Raw genomic sequence first — 18,645 nt, 5'->3', positions numbered from 1 at the left:
ACTAAAACTAAGTTTTTGAATTATTCTTTTGCAAAAATCTCTGCATTTTGTGATGCTTATCCACTCTATCTCATCTATAACCTATTCACAGGGTCAACAGTCAGCTTGTTCATCATGTCAGACCAAAGTGATAGCCAGAACATGTCAGAACAGCCAGTACAGATGAGTGAGGGCACTAGTCCCTCAAGTTCTTCAGATGAAGGCAGCAGGAGCACCCCTAGAAATCTGCCAAAAGCTGCCACAAGACAAAGGAACACCTGCCCATCCGTCCAGATTTTGAAGATAATCAAGTTGTCATGACTGAGAATGAACCATCATATGCACAAGCACAAGCCAAGAAGGAGAAGGCAAGGAAGGAGAAAGCTGCCAAGATGCCAACTCAAGAGGAGGCATCTGAGTATTTCTTGAAAACCAAACAAGAGCAGCTTGGTTACTTGATTGCATCCACACTGAGGATTGAGCAAGGACTAGCCACCCTCACTCAGAATCAGCAGAGCTTAGAGAGGATCATGGAACAAAAGTTCTATGACTTGGATGTCAAAGTAACAGAGATTCAGTCTGCAGTGGAACAACTTCAGGATGACATGCAGGAGAGGAGAGGCAAGACTACAACTGATGCATTTGCCAAAGTGCCAAGAGCTCAGAGATCACATGCAGTGCCAGTTGCTGACACCAGAGCCACCACTTTTGCACCAGCTACAGCCTCAGTTCCACCAGCTCCAGCATCTACTTCAGCCTCGACTCCGACCACGTCTACAGAAGGCTTCGTCCTTGGAGTGCTCCGGACTCCACCACCACCTGAAGATCAAGCCTGAGTGTCGACTTAGCACTATGCATTTTCTAGGAACTTTTTGGTAACTTCTTGCCAAAGGGGGAGAAAAATGTATAGATCATAGGCTTCGAGAGAGAGTGTGTTGCTTTTTTCTCTCTTGCTTTATTTGGTGGTTTTTCGAACTTTGTTTGCTTTTGAGTGCTTGAGATACTATGTCATTGCTCGTGAGACATTGATGATCATGTGTCTGATCATAAGCTACACTTAATGTTTGCTTAATATTATCATCTTATCTATCTTATGTGATCATTCACTATTCTTGGTGATGAGTGCATGTATTTCACTCTTATCATTTTAAGCGCTCCACCAAGATGTATGTGACATGGAAGAGTAACCCATGACTCTAACTCAAATTTTAAATATGCACAAATTTAGGGGGAGCTCTTACTTGTCACATACTTCTCAAAGCGACAATATATTTCATGCTTATTATCATTTGTCGAAGCTTTGATCTATATGTTGTCATCAATTACCAAAAAGGGGGAGATTGAAAGTGCAACTATCCCTAGGTGGTTTTGGTAATTCATAACAACATATAGCTCATTGAGCTAATGCTATTCCAAGATGACTATTTCAGGAAAGCTCAATGATTGGCATGGCATGGATGTGAAAGTGGAACCCTCAATATGCTAAGGACAAAGGATTGGCTCAAGCTCAAAAGCTCAAGACTCTTCATTTTATATTTTAGTGATCCAAGATCACATTGAGTCTTTAGGAAAAGCCAATACTATCAAGGAGGGATGAGGTGTTGCTTAATGAGCCTCTTGCTTCATGTGCTTAGTGATATGCTTCAAAACCCTCAACTACTTTCCCATATCCACATATGACCTAAACCATATCGGTCCTACCGAGTTGCATGTCAGTCCCACCGAAAATCTCTAACGGTCACTAGGTTTACCTTTTCGGTCCGACCGAGTTTGTTGATTCGGTCCCACCGAGATTGGAAAACTGTGTGTAACGGTTGGATTTTGTGTGGAGGCTATATATACCCCTCCACCTCCTCTTCATTCGTGGAGAGAGCCATCAGAACACATACACAATTCCAACTCATATGTTCTGAGAGAGAACCACCTACTCATGTGTTGAGACCAAGATATTCCATTCCTACCATATGAATCTTGATCTCTAGCCTTCCCCAAGTTGCTTTCCACTCAAATCTTCTTTCCACAAAATCCAAATCCTATGAGAGAGAGTAGAGTGTTGGGGAGACTATCATTTGAAGCACAAGAGCAAGGAGTTCATTACCTACACACCATTTGTTACTTCTTGGAGAGTGGTGTCTCCTAGATTGGCTAGGTGTCACTTGGGAGCCTCCGACAAGATTGTGGAGTTGAACCAAGGAGTTTGTAAGGGCAAGGAGATCGCCTACTTCGTGAAGATCTACCGCTAGTGAGGCAAGTCCTTCGTGGGCGATGGCCATGGTGGGATAGACAAGGTTGCTTCTTCGTGGACCCTTTGTGGGTGGTTGCTTCTTAGTGGACCCTTCGTGGGTGGAGCCCTCCGTGGACTCGCGCAACCGTTACCCTTTGTGGGTGGAGCCCTCCGTGGACTCGCGCAACCGTTACCCTTCGTGGGTTGAAGTCTCCATCAACGTGGATGTAGGATAGCACCACCTATCCGAACCACGGGAAAAACATCCGTGTCTCCAATTGCGTGTGAATTCTCCAAACCCTTCCCTTTACATTCTTGCAAGTTGCATGCTTTACTTTCCGCTGCCAATATACTCTTTGCATGCTTGCTTGAATTGTGTGATGATTGCTTGACTTGTCCTACAATAGCTAAAATCTGCCAAGAACTAAAATTGGGAAAAGGTTAAGTTTTTATTTGGTCAAGTAGTCTAATCACCCCCCTCTAGACATACTTTCGATCCTACAACTGGGCGGCACGCGGGGAGTGCATATGGAGGCACACCTGTTGGACGGCGTACTGCAAATTCGGCAAAGTAAGCATCAAGACTGGAGGGTGCTGACGATGGAGCGGTAGAAGGCAACATCTAGAGCCGGTGAGCTATCAAGGGAGGAGACCTTGGCCTTCATGTCGATGGGCGTAGGGACGGGCTTGCAGTTAAGCATGCCTACCCGCTCGAGTAGCTCGTGTGCGTACTGTTGTTGATGAAGAAAGAACCCATTGGCACGCCGCACCACCTCAATCCCGAGGAAGTATTCCAAGGGGCCAAGATCCTTGATGGCAAACTTTGCGCTAAGGCGCGCAGTGAGTTGACGAAGGAGCTCATCCGAGGAGGCCGTCAAGCTGATTTCGTCAACATAGAGGAGCAGGTAGGCAGTCGCATGGCCCTGGTGATACACAAACAGTGAGGCATCGGAGCGAGTAGCTCGGAACCCAAGCTGCTGAAGGAAGGCATCGATGCGTTGGTACCATGCGCATGTCACCTGCTTTGACCATATAGTGAACGGGATAGCAGACACACATGATCAGGATGAGTAGTGTCGATGAATCCAGTGGGCTACTAACAATAAAAGTGTTCTGCAAGATGCCATGAAGGAAGGCACTAGAAACGTCCATCTGATGCACTTTCCATGTGCAGGAGACAGCAAGCTGCAAAATGGTGCAGATCGCGCCCGGTTTGACAACCAGGATGAACGTGTCAGTGAAGTCGACTCCAGCACACTGGCGGAAACCACGAACCACCCAGCGAGCCTTGTATCGCTCGAGGGACCCATCGAGGTGAGTCTTATGACGAAAGATCAACTTGCAACTGATGACGTTGGTGTGAGGGGGCCGAGGAACCAGTTGCCAGGTGTGGTTACGCTGAGAGCGTCAAACTCCTCCTGCATCGCTGCGAGCCAGTGAGGATCACGGAGGGCGGCTCGAGCTGTTGATGGGAGGGGGTGGCTCGGAGGTTGAAGCAGCGAGTAAGTACTCATCGGCGGAGTAACACATGCTCGACCGATGAATATCGGCTCGAGCCCGAGTCGTCATGCGTGGTGGCCGGGCCGGTGGGGTGACATGAGGCGATGGTGATGGAGAGCCTGTTGCAGCCGCGGGCAAATCCGGCGAAGCACCAGGGTTGGTGAAGTGTGTCGTGCACGCTGACGAGGCAGTGAAGCCCGCGGATGAAGTGGACGTCAAGGGAGTCGCGTGGGTGGCCATGGTAGGGGAGGGAGCCGCGGCAGCGGAGCCATCCGTGGAAGGGGGGTCCCAAGGGGACATGCGGGCCAACAGAAGAGTCTGCCTCGGCCGTGGCAGCCGGTGTGGACGCCGATGCCGCCAGGTTAAGCGGGCCCGCGACATGGGGATGCGCCGGGAAGTCGGGCGGCGGCCCAAGGGTGGCGCGTGAGTGATAGCGTCTTGAACTACGTCGGTATTTCCCCAAAGAGGAAGGGATGATGCAGCATAACTACGGTAGGTATTTTCCTCAGTGATGAGACCAAGGTCGTCGAACCAGTAGGAGAACCATGCAACACCACGTAAACATCTTCCGCACACAAATAACAAATACTCGCAACCCAACGTATTAAAGGGGTTGTCAATCCCTTTCGGGTAACGGCGCTAGAAATTGGCAAGTAGACGGGATAAAAATTGTGATAGATTGATAAATGCAAATAAAAGAAAATAAAAATCAGCGAGGTATTTTTGGGTTTTTGGATTAATACATCGGAAAATAATAGACCGCGAAGGCAAATATAATAAAGAAAAGACCCGGGGGCCGTATGTTTCACTAGTGGCTTCTCTCGAGAAAAATAGCATACAGTGGATAAACAAATTACTGTTGGGCAATTGATAGAACTTCAAATAATCATGACGATATCCAGGCAATGATTATTATATAGGAATCAAGTCCAAGATTAGTAGACCGACTCCTGTCTGCATCTACTATTATTACTCCACACATCGACCGCTATCCAGCATGCATCTAGTGTATTAAGTTCATGGAGAAACGGAGTAATGCAATAAGAACGATGACATGATGTAGACAAGATCTATTTATGTAGAAATAGACCCCATCTTGTTATCCTTAATAGCAACGATACATACGTGCCGGTTCCCCTTCTATCACTGGGATCAAGCACCGTAAGATCGAAACCATCACAAAACACCTCTTCCCATTGCAAGATAAATAGATCAAGTTGGCCAAACAAAACCCAAATATTAGAGAAGAAATACGAGGCTATAAGCAATCATGCATATAAGAGATCAAAAAGACTCAAATAACTTTCATGGATAAAAACATAGATCTGATCATAAACTCAAAGTTCATCGGATCCCACCAAACACACCGCAAAAAGAACTACATCATATGGATCTCCAAGAGACCATTGTATTGAGAATCAAACAAGAGAGAGGAAGCCATCTAGATACTAACTATAGACCCGAAGGTCTACAAAAGACTACTCATGCATCATCGGAGAGGCACCAATGAGGATAATGAACCCCTCCGTGATGGTGTCTAGATTGGATCTGGTGCTTCTAGAACTTGCGGCTACTGGAATTTATTTTCATCGACTCCCCTAGGGTTTCGGGAATATTGGGGTATTTATAAAGAAAAGAGGCAGCGCGGGAGGCCACCGAGGTGGGCACAACCCACCTGGGCGCGCCCGGGGGCCCAGGCGCGCCCTGGTGGGTTGTTTGTGCCCCCCTCGGGGCACCTCCAGGTGCTTCTCCAACCCATTGGGTGTCTACTGGTCCATAAAAAATCCACAAAAAGATTTGCTGCGTTTGGACTCCGTTTGGTATTGATTTCCTGCGATGTAAAAAACAAGCAAAAAACAACAACTGGCACTTGGCACTATGTCAATAGGTTAGTACCAAAAAATGATATAAAATGATTATAAAATATCCAAGAATGATAATATAACAACATGGAACAATAAAAAATTATAGATATGTTGGAGACGTATCAGCATCCCCAAGCTTAATTCCTGCTCGTTCTCGAGTAGCTAAATGATAAAAATAGAATTTTTGATGTGAAATACTGCCTAACATGTTATCCCATAATCTTTCTTTTATAGCATGGACAATTGGACTTTTATATGGTTCAAAGAAATAGTCTAATTTTGACATGAGGACTTTAATACTCAAGCATATCAACAAGCAACCATGTCTTTCAAAATATCAACGCTAAAGCAAGTTATCCCTAGCCCATCATGCTCAATCATGGATCCATTCATGAAACACACTCGCATATTAGCTACACCCAATGCTCAAGTACGATCATAGTGCCCCTTAGTTGGTGCTTTATAAGAGAAGATGGAGACTCAAATAAAAATAAAAATTGCGTAAAGTAAATAGAAAGGCCCTTCACAGAGGGAAGTAGGGATTTGTAGAGGTGCCAGAGCTCAAAGCGAAAAAGATAGAGATAAAACATTTTGGGAGGCATGCTTTTCCTATCAATGAGAATGATTGATTAGTTCCCAATACTTTCCATGCTAGATATATCATAGGCGGTTCCCAAACAAAAATAAAGTTTATTCCTTTTTCCACCATACTTTCACTTTCCATGGCTAACCGTATCCACGGGTGCCTTCCATACCAATACTTTTCAAGGAATTTGTTATTTGACAACATAAAGTAAATTCATTTCTCACCGGGACTGGGCATCCCTAATACCTTTGCCGTACTCTCGTGTAATGACAAGTGAATAAACACTCATCTTGAGAATAACACATCTAGCATGGAAATATATCATCCACCCCCTACCGTTTCATGAGCGGTACGAGCACACAAAGAAAAGTTTATTTTGAAAATTAGAGATGGCACATACAAATTTGCTTAGAATGGCAAAAGAATACCACATATAGGTAGGTATAGTGGACTCATGTGGCAAAACTTGTTTAAAAGATTTTGGATGCACAACTAGTGATCATACTTAGTGCAAAATGAAGGCTAGCAAAAGATTGAGAAGCGACCAACCAAGAAACGAAAGATCTCATAAGTGAGCATTAAGCATAACTAACACCGAATAATGCACCACAAGTAGGATGTAATTTCATTGCATAACTATTGACTTTCGTGCTTGCATAGGGAATCACAAACCTTAACACCAATATTCTTACTAAAGCATAATTACCCATCAACATGACTCACATATTATATCAACATATCTCAAAACTATTACAGGGAATCAAGTTTATTTTGTCTAACGATCTTCATGAAAGTTTTTATTATATCCTCGTTGGATATCTATCACTTTGGGACTAGTTTCATATGTTGCTTTTGAAAGCTCAAACAAATCTAAGTGAAGAACATGAGCATAAAAATTTTCTTCTCTCAAAATAATTTAAGTGAAGCAAGAGAGAATTTCTTAAATTTTTTACTAACTCTCAAATAAATCTATGTGAAGCATGAGAGCATTTCTTAAAAAATACTAAAGCACACCATGCTAAAAAAGATATAAGTGAAGCACTAAAGCAATTTCATAGCTCATAAATATTTAAGTGAAGCATAGAGAGAAATTCTAACAAGTCATGGCATAATTCTGGCCCTCCCAAATAGGTGCGTCCAGCAAGGATTCATGACTAAGAACACAAAGAAAATCAAGAAAAGACTCATATCATACAAGACGCTCCAAGCAAAACTCATGATATGTGACGAATAAAAATATAGTTTCAAGTAATATACCGATGGTCGTTAGAAGAAAGAGGGGATGCCACTCGGGGCACCCCCAAGCTTAGTTGCTTGATACTTCTTGAATATTGTCTTGGGGTGCCATGGGCATCCCGAAGCTTAGCCTTTTGCTAATCCTTATTCCTTCATCCATCGTAAAGTCACCCAAAACTTGAAAACTTCAATCACACAAAACTTAACAAAACCTTTGTGAGATCCATTTAGTATAAGAAAGCAAATCACTACCATAAGCACTGTTGCAAACCCATTAATATTTTATTTTTGCATTATATCTACTGTATTCCAACTTTTCTATGGCAAAAACTCTTCAAAGAAAACCATAGAATCATTGAAACAAGCACACACCGCAAAGAAAACAGAATATGTCAAAAGCAGAACAATATGTAGCAATCTGGATATTTAGAATACTTATGTAACTCCAAAAATTCTGAAAAATTAGGACAACGTGATAAATTTGTATATTAATCTTCTGAAAAACAATCAGTATTTTACCGCGCTTCCATTAAATATGAAAATTATTTTTCTGGGTGCAAAAGTTTCTGTTTTTCAGCAAGGTCTAATCAACTATCACCCAACATGATCCTAAAGGCTCTACTTGGCACAAACACTAATTAAAACACCAAAAACCCAATCATAACAGTAGCATAATTGTGCAAACACTCAAGAACAGAAATAAAAGACAAAAATAAATTTTATTCATTGGGTTGCCTCCCAACAAACGCTATTATTTTATGCCCCTAGCTAGGCATAATGCAAAGGATCAAGTATTGTCATATGTAGTTTTGGCAACTTTGGCAAGGGCTTTCTCAAACCCGGGAGGCTCCTTGCGCTTCCCTAAATTCTCAGGAAAAGAAACCATCTTGAGATCTAAAATATCCAATCGCTTATTACAGAGAGTAATGAAGGTATTCATGCGATTGATACTACCATTAAGATGTTTGAGGGGTTCATTATATTTTTGCAATTCAACCATATGTTTGTGCAAATCACCAAGTTTGTCCAACATTTGAACTCCCTATAGGATGAAAGAGAACACCTTCTTTTGAGGTGGAACCCCCAGAATTCCTTCTAAGATTTCATAGGCAGCATTAGCATCAAGCTCAATAAAATTCCCTTTAGTGGCAAAATCTAAGAGTTGTCTGTGATGCAAAGACAATCCTATGTAAAAATTACGAAGCAAAATCTTTGCGTCTCCCTTTAAGTTGCAAACACAATAGGATTCCATTAGCCTATACCAAGCATCTTTCAAATTTTCTCCTTGTCGTTGCTTGAAGTATAGAACTTCAAAATCTGGTGACAAAGGAGGGGTAGTCAAGCTAGACATTATGACTAGAAAGCAAGAACGCGGATAGATCCGACAAGAAAACGGCGGACGAAAAAGAGGGCGGATAAAATGACAAATTTTTGTGAAGTGGGGAGAGGAAAACAAGAGGCAAATGGCGAATAATGTAAATTGCATGGAGATGAGATTTGTGATTAGGAACCTGGTAGATGTTGATGATGTCTCCCCGGCAACGGCGCCATAAGTTCCTTTTGACAGCGGCTTGAACTATGTTAGTATTTCCTCAAAGAGGAAGGGATGATGCAACACAACTACGGTAGGTATTTCCCTCAGTGATGAGACCAATGTTATCGAAGTAGTAGGAGAACCACGCAACACCACGTAAACAGCTTCTACACACAAATAACAAATACTCGCAACCCGACGTATTAAAGGGGTTGTCATTCCTGTCGGTGTCAAAACCGGCGGATCTCGGGTAGGGGGTCCCGAACTGTGCGTCTAAGGCGGATGGTAACAGGAGGCAGGGGACACAATGTTTACCCAGGTTCAGGCCCTCTTGATGGAGGTAATACCCTACGTCCTGCTTGATTGTTCTTGATAATATGAGTAGTACAAGAGTTGATCTACCACGATATCAAAGAGGCTAAACCCTAGAAGCTAGCCTATGGTATGATTGTATATTGTCCTACGGACTAAAACCCGCTGGTTTATATAGACACCGGAGGAGGCTAGGGTTACACAAGGTCGGTTACAAAGGAGGAGATATACATATCCATATTGCCTAGCTTGCCTTCCATGCCAAGTAGAGTCCCATCCGGACACGGGACGAAGTCTTTAAACCTGTATCTTCATAGTCCAATAGTCCGGCCAAAGGATATAGTCTGGCTGTCCGGAGACCCCCTAGTCCAGGACTCCCTCAGTAGCCCCTGAACCAGGCTTCAATGACGATGAGTCCGGCGCGCAGTGTTGTTTTCGGCATTGCAAGGCGGGTTCCTCCTCCGAATACACCATTGAAGATTTTGAATACAAGGATAGTGTCCGACCTGCAAAGTAAGTTCCACATACCACCGTGGAGAGAATAATATTTCGACGAATCTAATCTGTTGACATGTTTTGACAGCATGACATCATGCCATGGCCCGGTTTTTATTTGAACCGCTTTTCTTAACCAGCTCCGCACATATCGTGAGGCGGTTTTCTTGACACGTCTTGTCAAAGCAGAGATTGTGTTCCCCTTATCACGGGATTCTCATCAATACGGACGTGGGTAACCCAACCGCGCCATCAATTACGGTGCCTGGGGAATAAGCGGTTTTGCTAGGAAAGTGGGGAGGCACATCGCCTCTTCCACCCTTATAAAAGGGACAAAGATTTACTTTTTTCACCCACGCCTTCTTCCTCCTCGCTTACCCATTCCCGCACACTTGAGCTCTAGCGCCCAAGCTTGCGTTCTTCTTCTCGAACCACTTCAAGCATGTTTGGACCAGGAGGCAAGTGGATGGTCTCCTCCATCACGGAGGAGAACATCAAAGAGTTACGGGAAGCCGAATACTTGGCTACGGATATCGCGCACCGGCTGCCGAATGCGGGGTCCCAACGCCCGAACCCCATGAGAGGGTAGTTTTTCTTACCCATTTCATCCACGGACTGGGATTCCCTCTCCACCTGTTTGTCCGCGGGCTCATGTTCTACTACGGGCTGGATTTTCATGATCTGGCCCCCAATTTCATCCTCAACATCTCGGTGTTTATCGTCGTGTGCGAGGCCTTCCTCCGCATCAGGCCCCACTTCGGCCTATAGCTAAAAACCTTCAATGTCAAACCGAAGGTGGTGGGAGGCCAGCAAGCAGAGTGCGGAGGCGCCATGGTGGGAAAGATGCCTAATGTCACTTGGCTCGAGGGCACCTATGTGGATACCATAAAGGGGCGGCAATCGGGGTGGTTCTACATCACCGAGCCGCGCGACTCCAACTGGGTGGCGGCCCCCAAATTTCGATCCGGAATCCCCACGTGGCTCACCTCCTGGAAAAAGAAGGGCCTGTCCTGGGGTTCTTCGGTAGAGCTGACTGGACTCCAGACCTGCATCCAGAACATGACGAGTGGAAAAATCAAGCTTGTCAATGTGGTCCAGGTTATGCTCTTCCGCCGGATCCTTCCGTGCCAAAGACGGGCATTCAATTTGTGGGAGTTCGACTCGGCCAAGCACCAGACGCTGCGAGAGCTCTATGACACAACGCACGAGGATGTCTGGAGGGTGCTATTCAAGAGCGCCGAGATGCCTCCCTCCCTCACCGAGGACCGCGGACTCAGCGCAAAGCGCCGCGCCAATCTGGTAGGTTTTTATATCTCTCAGGGTATTTATTTGCCCCGGTTTAGTTGTGTGCAGGATCTGAACTTCCATGTCATTAACAGGATTGGATAGAGACGGCGGAGCAGCTTGATAGCCCAGCCCTTCTGCCCAAAGATCCCGCAGACGCTCTTTTGATGAAGATGCTGACTTCGGACTCTATAAGATGCCGGAAAAGAAGACCAAGAAGAAGGCCGCAGGGACCCGAAAGGGTCTCCGGCGCAAGGTTGTATCGGAGTCATCGGACGATGACTCTAACGCGCACTCCTCCCACGGAAACGAGGAGGAGGAGAAAAGTTCTCCCCCCAGCCGGGGGAGACAAGAAAAGGAAGGCCGACCCATCTGGGGAGGCCGAAGGGTCCAAGAAGGGAAGGACCCTCCCTCTGGACTGCGCCACGACGGCTGCCGACTGCGGCGACGAGTGGCTACCCAGGGTCAAGCCCCTGGCGAAATCATAAGTGTCCGGACACCGTAGTACTTCATGGTATGTTTTATTGTACTGCCTGCCCTCATGCCGAACATGATTATGTAGTCCATCCCGAGCTCATATCGATGTACCTTCATCGAGCGACTCTTTGGACTCATCGGATATGAACAACAGTTCTCCTCCGACTGCTTCGCCCTACGGACAACACCGAGGTGTTGTCTCAAAAGGCACCGAGCCAAGGGGAGGTGGTCCTGGGGGCGCCTAACGGCGACTTCCCGGACCCTGGGTACCAAGGGAGCGAGGCTCCTACGGGCTTCGAGTTTGGGCCCCAGCCGGACACTGCGCGAGTACCTTGGATGGTTCCGGACTCCGGCAGGCAGTCCCCCATCAAGGGGGCCAACCATCCATGCCGGTGTCCTCTGTACAACCAGAGGCATGGGACAACCTGCTGGAAGTGCTTCGCAGCGCTTCCATCAAAGAAGAGCACCGCACTATCATGAGTGCGATGGTCGAGAAGGTTCAGTCCGCCAAAAACGGACTGACCGAAGCTTGCGCCAGCCTCCTAACAGGCTTTGAGGTAAGCAATCAAAATATAAGAAAATATTACCGCATAGATAGTAGCCCCTGATGCTCTGTTCGGCGTTCGCGAAGAAAAACCGAATAGAGGATCAAATGATAACTCAGGAGTCTAATTAGAGTATGTCTATGTGTATGTGCAGGCTTCACTACTGGCTGCTGCCGCACGTACTTCGGAGGTCTCTGCGCTGAAGCAGGCCCTGAAGCGGTCCGAGGACGAGCTCGGCCTAACCAAGAGGCAGCTCGAAGAGAGCAAAGGTAAGATATACCCCTGTCTATATAGTTAAAAAGAAGTTCGGGTGTGAAGTAATTGGATCATCATGAATTTGCAGGGGCCATGACCGAGGTGGAGAGCCTGAGGAAGGCGTTGTCCGAGGCCAAAGACAAAGCGGCCAAGGAACGCATTGAACGGGAGAAACAAGAAGCCCGAGTAGGCGAGGTGTAGCAAGAGGTTGAGGCTCTTGCCAAAAAGCACGAGTCCTTGGAGCTTGACTCCAAGACGTGAGAGTTCGAGCTCGCGCAGGCGCTTGAAAGCGTCCGGAGCGCCAAGGCCGAAGCCCACAAGGCCCTTTAGGATATTGACGCGGTGAAGAAGATAGCAGCGGGTAAGGCATTCAATATGCAAAGCAATCATGTGAAGGAGACTTTCCTTTTTCTTACCCGAGTTCGGTGCTCACCAGGAGCGTTTGAAGATCTTCCCCGCAGTGTACTGGACGCTGCAGAGTTTTACCGGGCTGAGGAGGCGAGCTCAACGGAGAAGTTGTTCTGGTCTCAGTATACTGGGACTGAGCACCCCGTGCCCTTGAGCGACCAGCTGAAGCAGTTGGTCGAGCTTCACAAGGCGGCCAAACAGGCCATGAGGGGCCTTATAGTTCGGATGTGGCCTGGCGAGCCCCTGTCCAGCAGCTACTTCGGCCTAGTGAGGCGGCTAGTGGAAGCCTGCCCATGGCTTGAAGTCCTCATGCGGCCCGTCTGCATCGAGGGTGCACGCAGGGCTTTTGCCTGGGCGAAGGTGCACTGGGCAAAGCTGGACGCCGTGAAGCTGGTGAAGGAGGGGCCGCCGGAGGGCAACCCTACAAAAAAAGACACATCCGTGACATTTTGGGCCGAACAATTTTTTTCTGTCATACGTATGACACTTCTATGACGATAATTGTGACAAAACCCGGTATCATCATAGATGTGATGGGCTCCTACTTCTATGACAAAAAATCATGACATAAAATGGGCTTTTTGTCCTGGGCGGGCCGGAGACGCATCTGCATGACATTCTTTGGGCCGTCCCTGACGGAAAAAACCATGGTAGAAGCGAGGGGGAGGAAAATTTCGCGGAGTTCCCGGTTACGGTGGGAGGTAGGGGGCCGAGCGATGCGCGTTTCTCTCGTACATGTACGCGCATGTGTGCGAGGCGTTGGCTCTAACTGAACCCGAGCGAGGCGTTGGGCTCTAACTGAATCCGAGCGATTGCACTGCAGGCTACGCGTTACTGAACCCGAGCGATCGATCGATGGATGTTAACTGAACCCGATCGAGCGATTCCTTCGCTACTGCTGCTAACTGAAGCCGATCGATGCTGCCTCTGGGATGAACAGTGAGTGTTGCGGGGGGGTTTGGATGAACAGTGAGCGGTGGCATTGCCTCTGGATGAACAGGACCCCGTGGTGTGGTGGAGGGCTGGATGAACAGTAGATGGTGGAGGGGTGCCCGTGGAGGGGTGGTTGAACAGGACCCAGTGGTGTGGAGGGCTGGATGAACAGTAGACGGTGGAGGGGTGGTTGAACAGTAGCCGGTGGAGTAGCGCGTGGTGGAGGCTGGATGAACAGGAGCCCGTGGAGGCTGGAGGAGGTCGACGGTAGCCCGTGAAGGCTGGAGGAGGTCGACGGTGGAGATGAACAGTATCCCGTGGAGTCTCGTTTTGCGGTACGCCACACCCCTCCCGATGAACAGGACCCCCGTTTCGACCGTAGCGCTCCAACACAAGTCCGTTTCGTCCGTTTTGCGGTACGCCACACCCCTGCCGATCAACAGGACCCCCGTTTCGACCGTAGGAGGTCCGTTTCCTCCGTTTTGCGGTACGCCACACCCCTCCCGATCAACAGGACCCCCATTTCGACCGTAGGAGGTCCGTTTCCTCCGTTTTGCGGTATGCCACACCCCTCCCGATCAACAGGACCCCATTCCGAACGTAGGAGGTCCGTTTCCTCCGTTGTGCGGTACGCCAGGCCTCGTTTCCATCGCCTGTTCCGTCCAAGCCCTCCCGATGAACACGACCACACATTCCGTTCTGACCCAGCCGGTTGGCTCCCACATGTTCCGTTGCCTCCCGATGAACACGGCGCATTCCGTTGCCTCCCCATGAACACGACGCATTCCGTTGCCTCCCCATGAACACGGCAACGATGCTGTTTCTCGGTTCCGACCCAGCCATGTACATGAGCCCTAGCCGTACGTATGCGCGAGTAGGCGTTCGAGACCCCGCCCGTATGTACACATACGTGGCCGTATTTTCTTTCTTGCACCCTGGCCGCTGTACATATGTGTACATGCTACGTGCACGCCTCTACTACAACACGTACGCGCCTCTACTACGACATGTGCGCGCCTCTACATCCACCAGTATATATGTACGTACACGTTCGCGACCAGAATGACAATGCTACATACGCTTCGACCAGGTGGGTCCCGACTGTCAGGCACTTCCTTGCCTGCGAAGATGTAGCTGGTGGGTCCCAGCAGTCAGGGGGCGAATCGTTTTTTTGCCCGGACGCACTTCCTTGCGTGCGAAGATGTAGCTGGTGGGTCCCAGCAGTCAGGGGGGCAAATCATTTTTTTTGCCTGGACGCACTTCCTTGCGTGCGAAGATGTAATTGGTGGGTCCCAGCAGTCAGGGGGAAACGATTTTTTCACGAAATACGGTGGCCCGTCCGGTGGGTCCCCACTGTCAGGTGGAGGAATCATTATTTTGTGCGTAATAAGGAGACACTTCTTTGCTGCGGCCGTGGACCCATCTGTCAGCCTCTCCATGGACAGTCCACGTCCGATGGAAGTCGTTCCTTGACCACATTGACCACGCCGCGCCGAGAGCACCACGGCGGTGGACGACGGCGAGGACTAGGAAGGGGACGACTCGGAGCCGGGGAAGACGTAGCAGTGGATGCCCACGCGAAGAGGAGTACGATGGTTCACTGGTTCGGCTGCGGTGTGAGGCTGCTGTCGGCGCAGAATAACAGGGGGTGTGGGTGAATAGAGGGATGGCCTGGCCAGCGGTGGGAGTAGTAGGGGGCGGTGAGGCCTCCGCGGCATCACAGCCGACCACGGGAGGCAGGACCACGCGGCACGACCGGCGCTGGTTTGGGCAACTGGAGCAAGAAGACCAAAGGTTGAAGAAGCACTACGGTTGTTGGATGAACATCGTACGGTAACATGAGCTAGAATCGTTCATATTGACTAAGTTCAAAGCCCTCCGTCCCCGTCAACTTGGTAGGCCCACAAGTGGGCCTCCCATTATGCTGGGTTCCAGCTGGCAGAGGGAATATTCATTTTTTGTGCGTAATAAGGAGGCACTTCCTTGCGTGCGAAGATAGGTGGTGGGTCCGACATGTCAGCGGGGGGCACGTTATTTTCGCAAAATACAGAGGCCCTTCCGGTGGGTCCCAGATGTCAGGTGGAGGAATCATTATTTTGCGTGTAATAAGGAGGCATTTCCTTGTGTGCGGCCGTGGACCCAGCTATCAGCCTCTCCACGCACAGTGTACTTCTGATGGTGTCATTCGTTGACCACGCCGCACCGAGCGCATCCAAGGTGGTGGTGGACGACGGCGAGGCCCCGGACAGCAACGAGCCGGAGATGGGAAGACGCGGCAGTAGAGTCGCAGACGGAGAGGTGTACGAGGGTTAACTGGTTCTAGTGCGGTGTGGTTCGGCAGTCGGTAGAGAAGAACAGGAGGTGTGGAGGGGTGGAGGGATGGCCTAGCCAATGGTGGAGTAGCGTTTCATAGCGAAGCGTGCTAAGCAGAGCTACTAGCAGCAGGAGGCGGGAGGTGGTCCCGGCAGCGCTGGAGGAAGAAGACAAGAGATTGAAGATGGATGCCGGTCGTTGGATGTAAATCCAACGGCTAACATGTCAGAATCATTTGTTTACTAAATTGACATGGACTTGCGTTGGCTTCGACCTATTGGCCCACATTTCAGCCTCCAAAAATGTGGCACGTATTCAACCCATTTTTCAGAATTTACACTCTTTTTTTTGCGCGGTAGAATTTACAGTCAATTTGATCTTTTTTTTGAATTACAGCCATTACCTGGGCTGGGTGAACAAATAATGTAGCATCCATGCGACCCATTTATTTTATTTCCTAAAAAATTACAGGCCATTTGCACTTTCTCGAAATACACGATTTTGCTAGGCTGATTCTAATTATAATGTTGGGTTGGGCCAGCAATGTTATCAAAAAATAAAAAGGGGCTGAGCATTTTGTTATAAATATATTTAAATAATAAGTGATATTATTACATTCGTCCTTAAATCTTACCAAGCTTTTGTATACAATCACTAGGATTTTCGTGCCAAAACAATCCAGGATTTTATTTGTTAAGAAATTATTTTTATAAGTTAATAAGATGTGGGATATTGTTTTCTTACATATGTAAGTATCTGTTAAATATATGATGACAATAAAAATAATATATAATATCATATAAAATATATTTTTTAGAAAAACAGGGAGCATCTCCCCGGTTCCATTGCTGAGAACGAAACCACAACATATTTTGATACAGCAGATCAAAGAGAAGTTCGAAAGCAAAGGTAGAAAAGCTACAAACTAGGGGGGTGGATGAACAAGTTCTCTGTATAACACAAATCACCCGAGCGGTGCCAAAGGCAGAGCGGATAGAGCACTCAAATGACACAAGGAGGGTCCAGCGAAGCCTTCATGGTCTTCAGCCGAGGGGCCGTGTCAGCCTGCGGCGACCAGTAAGCAAGCAGAGACACCGGGCTGGAAGGTGTAGCATGGTGGATGTCCCTCTTTTTCTGCGCCAGGTGCCCATCATCTTCATCAGAGATCTTGAGACGAGCCCACGGGTCCAGCCCCAGAGCAGGTCGAGCCTTGTTCAGCACAAGTGATCACCAACGGTTTCTGGAGGGATCTTGTTAGGGTTTCCATGAAGCTCATCAACTTGTCCTTGTCCGATCCAGAGGAGAGAATCGCCCAGTTCCTCACAATGTTCCTGATCAACCTCAAGACCCGCGGTATGGAAATCCAGGGGGTGTTACTGAAAATCATAGCATTTCTATATTTCTAGAGGCACCAAAGGAGAGCTGAGCTAACATTATTTAAAACTGAGCACTTTTTGGTAGCAATCCAGAATCTGGCAACAGATTTGAAGGATGAGCCAATCTGACTAGAGAAATATTCCTCAATGTGGGCCCAGAGATGTTTAGCAACTATATATTCAAAAAATAGGTGAGAACAAGACTCTTGTTCCAAGCAGTAAACACAATCAAGGGGTTTGATGATGTGTCTCTTCCTAAGGTTATCCCTAGTCATCAATTTGTTTTTGGAGAGAAGCCAGAGATATGCATGAATTTTAGGGGGAACTCTCAATTTCTAGACAGCAGGGATAAACACGGGTTGAACCCCTCTAAAGTTGATAACATGATAGAGGGAGCTAGAGGAATACTTCCCCTTATTGTGCAGCTGCCATATCAGGGCATCCAGCTCGGCAGTAAAGGTAATGCTTTTGGCAATTTCCTCCAACTGGAACCATTGTTCCATGAGACTATCACTAAAGTTCCTTCTAAAAGAGAGTTTTAGGCATTGACCATCCCAAACTTCGTTGACACTTTTGTTAAGCTCATTGCAGACAGAGTAAATAGGCCAAAATTGGACTGCTAGGGGGGATGTGCCAAACCAAGTATCTTCCCAGAACCTGGTTCTGCTCCCATCCCCTATGTTCCATCTGTAGCCAAATTTCACAGCATGCATAATAGATTTTAATCCTTTCCAGAATCTAGAGGTCTTAGGGTTGGAGGAAGGGACAAAAATATTAGGTTTATTTCCTAGGTATTTATGGGCAATAAAAAGCTTTCAGGGTTTCAGGTCTTCCTCATAGAATCTTTTAATCCAAGACCCTAGAAGACAGATGTTAATTTCTTGGAGGTTACGTATGCCTAGGCCTCCAAAATCTTTTTTCATAGAGACTAGGGCCCAATTAGCAAGGTGTAGCTTCCTATTTCCCTCAAAATCAATCCACAAGCAATGAGACATCTGAGAATTGATGAGGTTCACTGCCCATTTAGGGAACTTGAAGAAGGAGAGGAGATACACTGGAATGCTAGCCAAACAAGCTTGTATGAGGATCAATCTACCCCTGTAAGAGAGAAGTTTGCCCCTCCACCCAGCAATCATTTTAATGATTTTATCCAGAAGGGGTTGGATATCCTCCCTCCTCAGTTTATCATAGTGGAGAGGGATACCTAGGTACTTAATGGGGAAGTTACCTTTATTACAAACTAGAGTAGAGAGGAAGTCAGCTAACTCCTGATCATCCATGTTGATAGGGATGAGTTCATTTTTAGAGTAGTTGATTCTCATG

This window comes from Triticum dicoccoides, chromosome 5A, assembly GCF_002162155.2.
Source record: "Triticum dicoccoides isolate Atlit2015 ecotype Zavitan chromosome 5A, WEW_v2.0, whole genome shotgun sequence".
NCBI lineage: Eukaryota > Viridiplantae > Streptophyta > Magnoliopsida > Poales > Poaceae > Triticum > Triticum dicoccoides.
This window is presented reverse-complemented; position numbering follows the sequence as displayed.